The sequence below is a fragment of the Staurois parvus genome, unplaced genomic scaffold (assembly GCF_062004578.1).
Source record: "Staurois parvus isolate SC_StPar_1 unplaced genomic scaffold, SC_StPar_1.0 ptg000362l, whole genome shotgun sequence".
NCBI lineage: Eukaryota > Metazoa > Chordata > Amphibia > Anura > Ranidae > Staurois > Staurois parvus.
The window spans coordinates 12891477-12906337 of NW_028318158.1; positions in this window are offsets into that span (position 1 = coordinate 12891477).

Below are 14861 nucleotides of genomic sequence, written 5' to 3' on the forward strand. Positions count from 1 at the left end.
AAAAAACAAACAAACAACTGGGCAATATATTGTGTTTTTATGCATTAAAATTCCAAAAAGTGTATTTTTCCCAAAAGATTTGCATTTTAAAAATCGCTGTGCAAATGTCTGATGTAAAAAATTTCAACACCCATCATATTCTCTAGGGCCTCTGTTTTTAAAAAATATATAATGTTTGGGGGTTCAAAGTAATTTTCTAGCAAAAACCTGTTTTTTCATGTGAACAAAAAGTGTGAGAAAAGGCTTGGTCTTCAAGAATGGGTGATGTGTGGCATAAGCTTCTAATGTTGGCCCTGAAATGCCAGGATAGTAGAAGCAACCCCTCCAAATGACCCCTTTTTGGAATGTAGACACTCCAAAGTATTTGCTAAGAGGCATGGTGAGTATTTTGCATATCTCATTTGCTGCCACATGTTTTTGTAAAACAAAGAAGGAAATCAAAAATTTATTTTTTCTTTTCTAAACCCTGTGACAAAAATGATATCTGTAAAATACAGTGTTTGTATTATCCTGGCATTTTAGAACCTCCGAAACTGTGATAGGTAGTGGGGAAGAGATATGAGGAAATATGCCTTTTGAAAGCCTGGATGTGGTCATTGGATTTTGGGGGCTTGTATGTAGCTAGGCTGCCAAAAAAGTCCTGGGAGTGTCTAATTTCCAAAAAGGGGTCATTGCGGGGGGGGGGTGTACTGCCCTGGCATTTTAGCACCTCAAGAAATGTGATAGGCAGTCAGAAAGTAAAAGCTACGTAAATTCCAATATATATACCATAGTTTGTAGACGCTATAACATTTTCACAAACCAATTAATAAACATGTATTTAGGATTTTTTTACCAGAATACATTTGGGCCTAAATTTATAACTAACTTTGAGTTTACTGGATATTTTTTATAACCAAAAGTGAAAAATAGAGTTTTTTTTAAATTTTTGGTCTTTTTCTTTTTATAGCGCAAAAAGTAAAAACCGCAGAGGTGATCACATACCACCAAAAGAAAGCTCTATTTGTGTGAAAAAAAGACATAAATTTAGTTTGGGTACAGCATTGCATGACCGTGCAATTACCAGTTGCAATAGCGCAGTGCCGAACAGCAAAAAATGGCCTGGTCAAGAAGGGGGGTAAATGCTCAGGAGGGCAAGTGATTAAAAAATTGATTTTTTTTCTATTATTCTATACCAGCATTCCTTTGATCATAAAAAAAATCATGAGATATCATAACCATTTACCATCAAATGAAGGCCCAACTTGTCTTGAAAAAAACAAGGTATAATTTACCTGGATATACAAAGTAGTTGTGATGTTATGTACGGTTTTACTAACACATATCAAAGTTGCAAAATTGTGCTTAGACGTTAAGATTTGTTTTACCCTTAGACATGAAGGGGTTAAAGTCTTGATGCCCTGGGCTCATAAGAAGTAGGGTTGATGCTAGGCATTATTTAACCTGAAATTAAAGCAGCTCTGGACTTCAGAGCAAAGAGTATGCAGAGGACAGCACCAGAGAGAAGGTGACAGTAAAGGAAGGACTTCTTCTTTATTTTTGCAGGCGTGGGCAGTATTTAAAAAAATCTAAACTGGAACTCTTGCTTTAAAATGCATTGGGCCACATAGAGTTTGCGGTCCCTCCATAGAATAAGATATTTCTGCTCAGGATCAAAGTGTCCATGAGATTATTTTGCAGTTATGCTTTTAATGTATAATGTACCTTAAAATGGGCAGCACAATGGCTAAATGGTTAGCACTCCCACCTGGCAGTACTAAGGTCATTGGTTCGAATCCCAACCACAGCACCACCTGCCTGGAGTTTGCATGTTCTCCCTGTGCCTGTGTGTGTTTCCTCCGGGTGCTCTGGTTTCCTCCCACATTCTAAAGACATTCTGGTGGGTTAACTGGTTCCTGTCTAAATTGGCCCTAGTATGTGTGAATGTGAGTTAGGGACCTTAGATTGTACACTTCTTGAGGGTTAGGGACTGATGTGAATGTACAATATATATATGTAAAGCGCTGAGTAAATTGATAGCACTATATAAGTACCTGCAATAAATAAGTAAAGCTGAGCCCTATGCAGGGCAGTCTTAATGCATGGGCTCCCCTAATGCATTACATCATATATGCCAACTGCCCTGAATTTGCCGGGATAGCCACACTTTTTACTAAGCTGTCCAGGGATGGCCATACCCTCCTGATCTCAGTATTGTGTCCTCCTGATTCCCCTCTACTGTGCCTTTTGTTGATTAGTCTTTGATTTGTGGCACATTTAAAAATGATTTTATTAAAAGTACTAATAAATATATGTTTAATTCTACCAACTATTTATACTTTAATTCTTGAGAGTAGGTGTGTAAACTGGGGCAGGCTGGTCAGGGCCCCAGTGCATTACTTTGCCCAGGGGCCCATGATGCTAACAAGACAGCCCTGGCCCTATGTGGCCATGCCTAGCTATACCATGTTTGTACATGTTTGTTTGTTTTTAAGGCATCATAAGAATCCAGGAACAACAATACCCTGGCACATATTTCAGTATCAGGTGTCAAGTAGTAAGTGCAAAAAATGCTGAGCATAGCGGAATATTTCTCTGCTGTTAGCGGCAGATGTGTTCAGTATATGCTGACTATTCATAAGAATAGCAAAATATATTCATGGTTGTGGCCACAAATCCAATATACACCAGCTAAGCACTTACAATAATAATATGAGCTTATTAATGTAACTGATAAGGCTTTTACTTGCACGTATATTGATTTGCTGCTTTCAGGGAAGAAATGAAGGGCTGGGTTCTGGGAGCTTCAGAAACTGATGCAAGATGTTTTGTGGCCTGTTCCTTAAATTACCTTAATAAATCAATGATGAGTATAATTTATGCTCCAATTTTATATCACACTAATTTTGGCTTCACCGCTATTATTAATGAGCTCCTCCTATACAGTATTGTAGGGTATCAAATTATCAAAAAACATGGAGAATTTTGTGTCAACATATTGTATATTACATAAAAACCTTTCATTTTTATTGTACATTTTTTTCATGTTGTTTTTTTTTTATACAAAATTGTACAATATAAATTGAAGGTTTTTGTAATCTAATATACTGTCTGTGTCATAAATGTTGGTATACACTGATGCCTAAAAAGGTCCTACCACAAAAATGTAGTTCTTAAATACACTCTTTTAGAGCCCATTTCATTTCACGTGGTACAGTAACACGTGTGCTAATGCGTGTTATATCACGTGTTACTGTGCTTATTGAAATTAATGGGTTGCCAATGCACACTGCGTTGCCAAAATTCAGACGTGACCATTTTTGTAATGCAACGCACTGCCGGGCCTTGTGGTACACTGAAGAGCTTGTGCATTGCCTTAGTGCACTGGGGTGCCATTCAAAATGAATGACACCACAGCCCAACAATGTATACAAAGTGCATTGCAGTAACAAATAAGTTGGCTCCTAAATACTGTTGAAAGGAAAGAGATTCTTGAAAGTCCTGAAAGTGTCCCTGAGGGCTTGTTTAGACTTGCAGTTGGGACAGTGATAACACACATTTGAACCATGTTTGTACCCCCCAACTTTCCTCCGTTAGGCTGCAAAGGCAACAGATGGGGATGTTTACATGCCGCAACAGTGATGCTTTGCTTTGTTGCCCATGGGAATATATTTTGCAGCGGGTTCACATACAGTCTTTTTGAAGAACTCCCATTTCTGTGTTGTGTTCATTGATGCCAATATTCCCTCTCAGTCTAAGTCTTGGAGAGCAGCTTTCAGCCTTGGAAAATTAAATTTGAGCGGTTTTATTTTTCCCGTATGTGCTTGCTGTTTACAGCTAACAATAAATGAAATCATGTTATGGTCACTGCTACCCAGATGTTCTTTTATATGGACATTCATAATAAGCTCTGCATGGTTTGTGATTACCAGGTCCAGCAGAGCATCATTCCTAGTTGGGGTCTCTATGAACTGTACCATAAAATTGTCCTGTAGTAAGTTTACAAATATTTGTCCTTTAACTGTTCCTGCAGTACCATTACTCCAGTCAATTTCCAGGTAGGTAAAATCTTCCGTTCTGGTCCAAGGCCCTCTTGCTACTTGTTGCCTTATTCTCTCAGAAGATGAACCTGACAGAGAGGAATTAGGGCAAGGATGGAAAGGATTTACTGGCCATTAAGGTGGCTTTGGAGAAGAAGCACATATCCCATCCTTATCCAGAATGACTACAATACCCTGAAGTATTTGAGGTCTGACAAGTATTTTAGGCCACATCAGCTCAGCTTCTCTTATTTCCCAGATTCGACTTCCACTTAACCTATTGACTTAGAATGTGAAGACTGATGCCGTGTCATGTATGTACCTTATAATTCTATTGCTCTTCTGCCTAATTTAAGGAAAGATGTAAGCAAAGGGTTAAATCAGTAAAGGGAAATGTAATATGAAAGAAATAACATCTAGTAGGGTCTGCAGCTCTCAAAACCATACTGATAAGCAGATAGCCACAAACAAAAGTCAGAGAGCAGTAGGTCCTGTTAGGACACAATAATGGCCTCAAAAGACCTGCAAGTAATGAAAAATTCACTAAAATTAAAGGCGTATTCCAGGATTGGAGAAATGGGTATGTACAGCTTTTCCTTGAGCCCCTGGACAAAACAAGCACTTAACTCATGCAGTGCAGAATGGGAAAATAAAAGTTTTGACAGTAGTTCTGTTTTAAGAAAGCCTACTATGGTGTTGGAGGTGTGCTCAATGGACCACACATCCTAACCTCTATGCAAATGTCTCTGAATGGCAGTTTTTAGGCCAGGCTACAGGGAAGCTGCACTTGGCCCACTGAAATATCATTTGCTGTAAAGCTCAATTTGTCTCCGCTTCAATCCGCTGTTTTTTTTGTTTTTTTTTTATAGAACCCCTTTATTGCACAGTAAATTTTAATAGAAATGTGAACCAACATTTTATATCTATTTAGCCATAGATGCTATTTTCTACAGTGTACAGTACATCATTATGCATTGTATTCCTTGTTTGCAATGTGTATTTTTTAAAATATTGGTTAACGTGTGATATTGATTGTTTTAGCCCATAATGTAATGTCTGCGATATCTTAGGTTGTCAGTAGAAATGATACTTTCACAAGCAGTATAAATAAATCTAGATGAGGTCAAATGTAAATCATTTATAAGTTTACATGCCAAGTTATAATAACTAAAGAATGAATATTCAGATTTTTGCCAAAACCTAATTGTGACAGGTTCACTTTGAATCCTAGAAGTCTGAATATTGGACTAGGTTTTCTTGGCTTGTACAGTATTACTTTATTTAAAATGATACAAAAAATACTGAAAAAGATTATGCAGATGAGGATGAACAATAATAGAAGCAGGGTCTGCTCCCTGTGCTGAATCTCATTGCTGAGTTAGGGAAAAGTTTGGCAAAAGCAATCTTCTTACACCATGCAGATCTCTCCTGCAGTGGCTGGGGAATAGCTCAGCAGCAGAGAGCATTGTTCTATCACTCGACAAATGATGATTCATGTGCTTCTTCGACCTTGAGATTAAGGGCAGCCAAACCTCACATAGATAAAGGAAATAATAACAGTATAATGCTGCTAGGAACTATTCATGTATCATTCTTATCAGAACTCACATCATTAAAACATCACAATTACAATAATATTATTTATGCTCACATCAATTAAGAAACCTTGATACACTATATTGCCAAAAGTATTGGGACACTCCTCCAAATCATTCATTCAGGTGTTCCAATAACCTCCATGGCCACAAGTATATTAAATGAAGCACCTAGGCATGCAGAATGCTTCTACAAACATTTGTGAAAGAATGGGTCGCTCTCAAAAGCTCAGTGAATTCAATATATTAACGTGATAGGTTGCCACCTGTGCAAGAAGTCCATCCGTGACATTTCTTTGCTATTAAATATTCCACGGTCAACTGTTAGTGGTATTATGACAAAGTGGAAGCAAATGGAAAAACAGCAACTTAGCCATTAAGTGGTAGACCGTATAAAATGACAGAGCGGGGTCAGCGCATGCTTAAATTGCACAGTGCGCAGAAGTCCCCAACCGTCTGCAGAGTCAATAGTTAAGGACCTCCAAACTTCATGTGGCCTTCAGATTAGCACAACAACAGTGTGCAGAGAGCTTCATGGAATGGGTTTACATGGCTGAGCAGCTGCATCCAAGCCTTACATCACCAAGTGCAATGCAAAGCATCAGATATCAGCTCCAGTTGTCACAGTGTGTTCTACAGCTTGTTAGAAGTTCTGGAAAGCCGTGCAACCAGATTTTGCAGTTCTAGTGGAGTGCTCCTTTAACCTCAGCTAGTTGTTCCTGCATCTCCTCTGTTCCTGATCGGATGCCTAGCCTGACTTACCGAGCTTAAGCCTCCAGCCACAAGTTCTGCAATCAACATTTGAAGGCACTTGTGTTCCTCCTGTCCATTGGCACAACTTGTTCCACCTTCAGTGGGTCCTGGGTTGGAGATATAAGAGAGGCCAACCTTGCCAGTTCAGACTTCTACCAGGTACGTGACAGTTTATCTTGATTTAGTAGAGCTATAAAAAGAAATATTACCCCCTTAAGTCACAAAGCTAAACTAAGCATGCTTGTCAGCGGTGCGGGTTATAACTCTCCAATCTATGTAAAAGTGTGATCTCTATATTACAGATTCATTTGTGGCAAGATACCTGTAACTTACAGTCTCAGTAGATTTGGCAGACAGTGACTCGCTCAAAATTACATCTTGCAGATCATAGAAAGCTTTAATCCAAAACTTGTGCAGATCATAACAGATAAACATCAGATAGGTCAAATAATCAAAATATGTCTATCTCCAGCAGTTTGCAATAAACGTGGTGAATAAAGTCTACAGCACACTGGAAAGAGGGTGGGACTAGCTATACAGAGCATTCCTAGCTACAGAGTATGGTATGGAGCTGGCCTCTTTGGTTTTTAGTTAGTGGCCATCGTCCAATGGCAGCATAACCCATGGTACAGACTCCACAAGTGCTTTGTGCCTCAATGAATTTTGGAGAAAAATTGCTCAATGCAATAAGGTGGCCAGCATCTTATCTGAATAGATGTTTAGTTCACCTTTATCAAAGGTGAAGATGAAAAGTAATTGTGCAACTTTCACCAAAGGTAAATAATACCCTTCCTACAGGAACAGGCCATTTATGTACCCCCTGAAGCCTGTTCAAGAAACTTCCAGAGATGGCATCACCTGGTCCTGCCTTATTGTTAGAATGTTGCTAAGATATGCCCAGCTGATTCAAGCCCCCTCTTATGTGCTCTCTCTCCCCTGTAGCTGTAAGCGACAGAGGAATAGTGGACCATACATGCAAGGGTTTGAGAGCTTGCTCCTGTGATGGTGGGGATGAGCAGCAAAGGCTGGGAATGTATTACCAATGTCCTAGCAACAAGGCAGGACAGGATGATGCCCTCTCTGGAAGTTTTTCAGCCAGGCTTCGGGAGGTATATAAATGGTCTACACATATAGCATGTTTACCATGACCAAGTCAACCTTTACCTGCCTAGGCATTTTATTTTAAAGGTGAAATAATCCTTTAAGCAAGAAGCAAGAGTGTTCAGACCCCTTTTAGTATGCAAAGTGAAACTGATATCAAAGAGGCACAAATAAATGTCTTTTTTGGGCTAATAAATATGAAGAAAGGCATCCTGTGGTGTATACTCCTAGTTAGGGCTTTTACTTTTAAACATTGAAAATGGCTGACAAGTTAATGCCTATGGCTTGATAAGAAGAACTACAATTTAGGGCCTGAGCATCTGACTTCCCTACATTGGTATGAATGTTAATCAATATAACTTGCAGCTAAGGTTTTACATGATGTAAGCCTATACTTTAAAACGTGAGCCAGTTTTGACATTATTTTCCTTTCCCTCAGATTATGTTCATTGGTATGCAGTGGATTTTCCGCCGTAAGAGGAATTCTGTCAAGCACTTCAAGCATCGAAAAGAACTTTGTGACCCACTTCTACCTTCTGAGGCTCAAACATATTAGTGTTTCATTTCATACCATCCAATGCAGATATTTCCACTTGTCTTTGTGCTGTCAAACACTGATGAATAATAGAACACAGGAATCCGCAACGAATGCCTGACATACACGTAGTACATGCTACCTAAATTTGTTACACAATCTGATGAATGCAGTGAAGGATAAATCAGCATTTCTTCATGTTTTCAGGGGATCTAAAATTTCATTTCACTTTTTCTGACTCATTGTACTGTGGTATCTATAATATTATTGTTGTTATCGGTTAAAGGGGATGGTCATTTAAAAGGGAGGCAATAAATTGTCAATGCTGAGAAAATGGAAAAACATTATACAGAAATTGTCTAATGAAGTCATGCTGGAATGTTTATCCTTTATGATCCAGAAGATCTGCCAAAAAATGCTAGAAGAATGCTGATCTATTCTTTGAAATGAGGTTGCTCTAGAAATCCACCTTAAGGCCCCTTTTATGCATGGCGGAATGCACTTGCTCAGCAGAGAACCTGACCGCTGATCCCCCACTGAGCAGAGCGGAGCGGGCAGATGACAGGTCTGTGTTCCACTCTGCTTATGCAGAGCAGACATGGACACATGGACCTGACTACCTTCGGATCCAATTTGACCAGATGGAGGGGAGCAAATCCCCTTGTTTTGGATTGGAAGTAGGCAGGTGTAGACGGACACAAGTCTATTTACATTTTCATTTCCATTGAAGTGAATTAAGTGCCTGAAAAAAGGACAGGTGGACCTGACCAGACCAGTCATGTGAAAGTGGACTAAAGGGTAACCATAAAGGTGGCATAGAACAGATTGGGTAAGGTGACCAGATTTTTAAAATGAAATCTAGGGACACCTGATTGACCATGCCCACTTTTATTGGGGGTGGGACATGTAAATCAGCAGGGGGTAGTAATAGCAGCATGCGAAGGTTGGGTGTGGCCAAATTAGGAGAGCCTACTTTGCTCTGGGTCAAGAATGTAGGCCGAGGTGAGCACTGCAGGTCACCATCACAAGCAGGGGCAAGGCAGCAAATGATCCACATCCTTACCTGCTGCAACAAAGTCTGCACAAGCTGAGAGGGGGGAGACTGAGAAGACCACACAATATCATACGTCATCACAATAGCACGTGTCATCATCAATAACCCTGGACACAGCCAGGAGCAGGCACACCCCTCTACCTTTTTTCTCAAGTTCCAGGGCAATCACAGAAATGTTGCCAAGATGGATTATCCCGCAGCTGCCTGGGACAGAGACATCATCTTTAAAGCTAGAAAGAAATTAGGGACATATTCTTTTAACCGGGGACGGAACCAGAGGAACAGCACTGCAGGGTGATGGCAGGATGTGCCAGAAGCAGGCTCCAAATAAATGTTCCTGACCACTGCACTCCGTATACTGGGCTATATATTACATACTCCAGACCAGTCTTTTTCAACCAGGGTGCCTTTCAGGTTTCTTTAGGGGTGCCTTGGCAAAATCAGGTAGATCAAGCTTGCCTTTTAGTAACACAAAGCCACAGGTTTTCATTGTGCACCATTACAACTTTCCATCCGCTGGTGTCCTAACAACCAATGATGTCAGCAGTTGATAAGGAGGAAGTCAGGCACCTGCACAGCATTCTTTTTTTGTCCTTCCTCTGCCCCTCTCCATTAGCACTGGGGTCACAATAGCTGAGTGAAGGAGAAAAACATAGGAATACTGGTCAATACCAGTGTGAAAAAGTGTATTTGCTTTGGAAAAAATAAATCACCTCTTGAGTATCCTACATACAGTACATACATGTGGACGCTGCTGCAATATGTAGAATTATTAGTTTAGCTTTTTTACATTTTGTAATGGGGTGCCTTAAAATTTTCCAAAATTTTAAAGTGTGCCTTGGCTGAAAAAAGTTTGATAAACACTACTCCAGACCACTGCATTCTGCTCTGTATGACATAATCCTCACCATTTCGCTCTACACTGGGCTGTATATGACATACTTCTGACCATTACACTCTTTACACCGGGATGTATAATACGTGTTTCTGACCTCTGTACTCTGTAATCTGGGCTGTATTTGACATGGTCCTGACAACTGCACTCATTACAGCAGGCTACATATGATATGTTTATGGTCACTGTGCTTTGTATGCTGGGCTGTATAGGACATGTTCCTGACCACTGCACTCTGTATGCTGGGCTGTAAATGACATGTTCCTGACCACTGCACTCTGTATGCTGGACTGTATATGCTGCACTCCTGACTGCTGCTCTTTATATTACATTGTACAATTGTTGGTTACTGAGTTTCATTTTTTTTCATATGAGTGTGTGGCGGTTTGTATATGAATGTTATACTCTCGCTTAAAGCGTGCCTTGACTAAAAAAGGTTTGATAAACACTGCTCCAGACCACTGAATTCTGTTCTATATGACATAATCCTGACCATTTCGCTCTGTACACTGGGCTGTATATGACATACTTCTGACCATTACACTCTTTACACCGGGATGTATATTACGTTTTTCTGACCACTGCACTCAGTATTCTGTGCTGTATTTGACATGGTCCTGACAACCGCACTCTTTACACTGGGCTATATATGATATGTTTATGGTCACTGTGCTTTGTATGCTTGGTTGTATATATGTTCCTGACCACTGCTCTCTGTATGCTGGGCTGTGTGTGACATGCTCCTGACCACTGCTCTCTGTATGCTGGGCTGTGTGTGACATGCTCCTGACCACTGCACCTTGTATGCTGGGCTGTGTATGACATGTTCCTGACCACTGCGCTCTGTATGCCGCGCTGTGTGTGACATGTTCCTGACCACTGCGCTCTGTATGCCGGGCTGAGTATGACATGCTCCTGACCACTGCTCTCTGTACGCCGGGCTGTGTATGACATGCTCCTGACCACTGCGCTCTGTACGCCGGGCTGTGTATGACATGCTCCTGACCACTGCGCTCTGTACGCCGGGCTGTGTATGACATGCTCCTGACCACTGCGCTCTGTACGCTGGGCTGTGTATGACATGCTCCTGCCCACTGTGCTGTGTATGACATGTTCCTGACCACTGCGCTCAGTATGCTGGGCTGTGTATGACATGTTCCTGACCACTGCACTCTGTATGCTGGGCTGTATAAGTTGTACTCCTGACTGCTGGATTTTATTCTACATTGTACGATTCTTGGTTGCTGAGTTTCATTTTTTACATGAGTGTGCTGCGGTTTATACATGCATGTTATACTCTCACTTGTGGCAAAGTACTTACATATTTTGTGGGTGCAAGGACTGTGGAATATGTTACCATGTACACAGTGAGTAGGCTCAAGTTTAAAGCCCCTCCCATAGTTAGCACAACCTCTGGTTGGCCCCACCAGCACCACTTGGCTCAGCAAACTGAAAAAAAAATAAAAAATCTTAAGGAGTGGAATGGAAACAGTGACTTCTTCCAAGCAGATGCAATCACTGTTCAGGTGTTCAGACTACTACTTGAATACAATAACTGGCAGTGCAGATTCATCCATCTCCAGCCATTTAGTGTGGATGAGGAAATAGAGCCATGTCTCCTGTCAAAAAAGTATACCTTATGGTGCTGTTCCAAGCCATGGATGGAAGGAAAAGGGTCACCCCACCAGCAAATGAGAAGAGGGGAGCATGAATCCGAGCGATTCCAGTGTCAGCCCATACATGTGAAGGGATGGACGCTGCTCAACTCACCCCAGGAGTCCAATATTGAGGAATGGCCTCAGTCGCTGTTCTGGCCATGCTCTCTGACATGTTTCCCGTCTGCCCATCAGGCTTGGTCACAGAGCACCTCTGACTAAGCCCCGGTGGGCGGGGTGAAACACATCAGAGGGCGTGACCAGAACAGCGACTGAGGCCATTCCTCAATATTGGACACCTGGGGTCAGTTGAGCAGCATCCATCCCTTCACGTCTCCTGTTGCTGTATAAAATCTATGGCCTCATCCCTCTCTAAAGCACATTTCACCACATAGTGGAGTAGTAGTATGGTTCCAACTGAAAAAGTCCTGCCCTCAGGACGTAAAGCATATAGGGGCGGAGCCACATGTCAACTACATCATCTCACTGCTATCATGGAACTTATGAGTGGTGAGAGGCCAGTACAGGCAGTGAAGAATATTATGATTAAGGAGATCTTGTTTTTATTCTTGTGCTTTTAGTTCATACTAACCACTTGAGCTCTGGAAGATTTTATCCCCTTCATGAACAAGCCATTTTTATTTTTTTTGCTCTACTGCACTGTGTTACTTTAACTGATAATTGCGTAGTCATGCAATGCTATACCTAAACAAAATTTATATCATTTTTTTTCCACAAAAATAGAGCTTTCTTTGGTGGTATTTGATCACCGCTGTTTTTTTTTTAATTTTTTGCAATATAAAATGAAAAAAGACCAAAATATTTGAAAAGAAAAACAAGATTTTTTTTTTCTACTTTGTTACACAACATACCCAGTAAAAAATCTAATTTCTTCAAAAATTTTGGCCAAAATGTATTCTGGTACGTCTTTGATAAGCAAAAAAAAATCCCAATACGTGTATTTTGATTGATAAGTGATGTGAACTTCTGCGCCTACTATACAATATTAAAAAAAAAACCGAATAGGTGCTGCTGCGGACATCAATTGTATTCCCACAGTATCAACTAAATAAATAAATTAAAGGTGATGTAGCGCTGCTAATGATCAATCAGTACTAATAAACAATAGATGTGGATAAACTGTGCTCATAATCATAATGTGAACAAATGAACAAGAACATATTTATTTATTTATTTATTTCAGGTGCTTATATAGCGCCATCAATTTACGCATATATATATTGTACATTCACATCAGTCCCTAACCCTCAAAGAGTGTACAATGTAAGGTCCCTAACTCACATTCATACGTACACATTCTAGGGACAATTTAGACAGGATCCAGTTAACCTATCAGCATGTCTTTGGAGTGTGGGAGGAAACCGGAGGACCCGGAGGAAACCCACGCAGGCACAGGGAGAACATGCAAACTCCAGGCAGGTGGTGCTGTGGTTGGGATTCGAACCAACGACCCTAGTACTGCCAGGCGGAAGTGCTAACCATTTAGCCACTGTGCTGCCCAACATAGACCAGAAATATAAATGAATGAATAATGTGAATACAGGTATGAAAGTGCTTTCAATAAATGAGTTCATAAGTTTTCAAACATCACATGATCCAACACCGTAACTACAATTCCATTGTGAATATGAATTTTCATGCTAATAACAGTGCCACTCCGTGCTCACAGAACTCTCACCTCCAACGCATGTAAAAACTGCATGTTAATAATATGACATCTCCACACATCCAGACCTCACAATATCTCCTTTATCCAGAATGATGGGAAGAAAAAAGTGTGGAGAAGGCTTGGAACAGCTCATGATCCAAAGCACATAGCGCCATCTGTAAAACATGGTGGAGGCAGTGTGATGGCATGGGCATGCATGGCTTCCAGTGGCACTGGGTCATTGGTGTTTATTGATGATGTGACAGAAGACAGAAGCAGCCAAATGAATTCTGCAGTGTTTAGAGATATACTGTCAGCCCAGATTCATCCAAATGCAGCAAAGTTGATTGGATGGCGCTTCACAGTACAGATGGACAATGATCCAAAACACTCTGCAAAAGCAACCAAGGAGCTTTTGAAGGAAAAAAAGTGGAATATTCTGCAATGGCCAAGTCAATCACCTAATCTCAACCCAATTCAGAATGCATTTCACTTGCTGAAGGCAAAACTAAAGGCAGAAAGACCCACAAACAAAGAACAACTCAAGACAGCTGCAGTTAGAGCCTGGCAAAGCATCAGAAAGGAAGAAACCCAGTCTTTGGTAATGTCTATGGGTTCCAGACTTCAGACAGTCATTGCCAGTAAAGGATTCTCAACAAAATATTAAAAATGAATACTTTATTTATGATTATATTCATTTGTCCAATTACATTTGAGCTCCTGAAAATGGAGGGATCATGTATAAAAATGGTTGCAGTTCCTAAAATTTGTACTTGATATTTATATTAAACCCCTTGACTTAAAGCTGAAAGTTTGCACTTTACATTCATTTTGTTTCATTTTAATTTATTCTGGTGGCATACAGAGCCAAAAGTATGAAAATTGTGCATGTGTCCAAATATATATGGACCTAACTGTATATTATGCCAAATCTGAATCTGTGAAAGTGCATGAAGAGGATCCGAGGGGGCAAAAAAAAGCACTGTGTGACCTCATATGCTATTAAAAGGTCAGAAGAGGAGGTGAGCAAATGGATTGAATACGTGGTGGATTGCACGTTCTACACTTGGTAGTGAAAACGTCATATGACATGGTCAACTGACCGAAAGAGAGAAAAGAACATTGCACAGGATTGTGACCTGGAATAAGAAAACAACTGTGGTGGCTGCAGAGCTCAATCCCAGTCTTCACAGGACTGAGCAAAAGAATGTTACATCACTTCCGCTTTCAATGCAAAACATATCAATCTTTCACACCTGCATATTATGTAGCGTTTCCATTTTTTTGTCTAACCCCTGTATGATGGCACTCTAAGATTGTCATCCTTCCTGTGTAGAGAGACTTCAGTCCACCAATACAATACTGTTAGGGGTGTATATTGTTTGTGAGAGACTGTCTGAGTCATCGAGATGAGGGGGTGTTTAATATGTAAACGTTAAGCATCAACCCTCCCCCAAAATCTGTTTTTGTTTAATCCAAGTAACAACAATAAAGTCACAAGTTCTTTTTGAATTTTTAATGTAATACACTGAGTCATTACAGAATGATTATCATAGAGCAACACAGTCGTCAAGGTTTGTGCAAA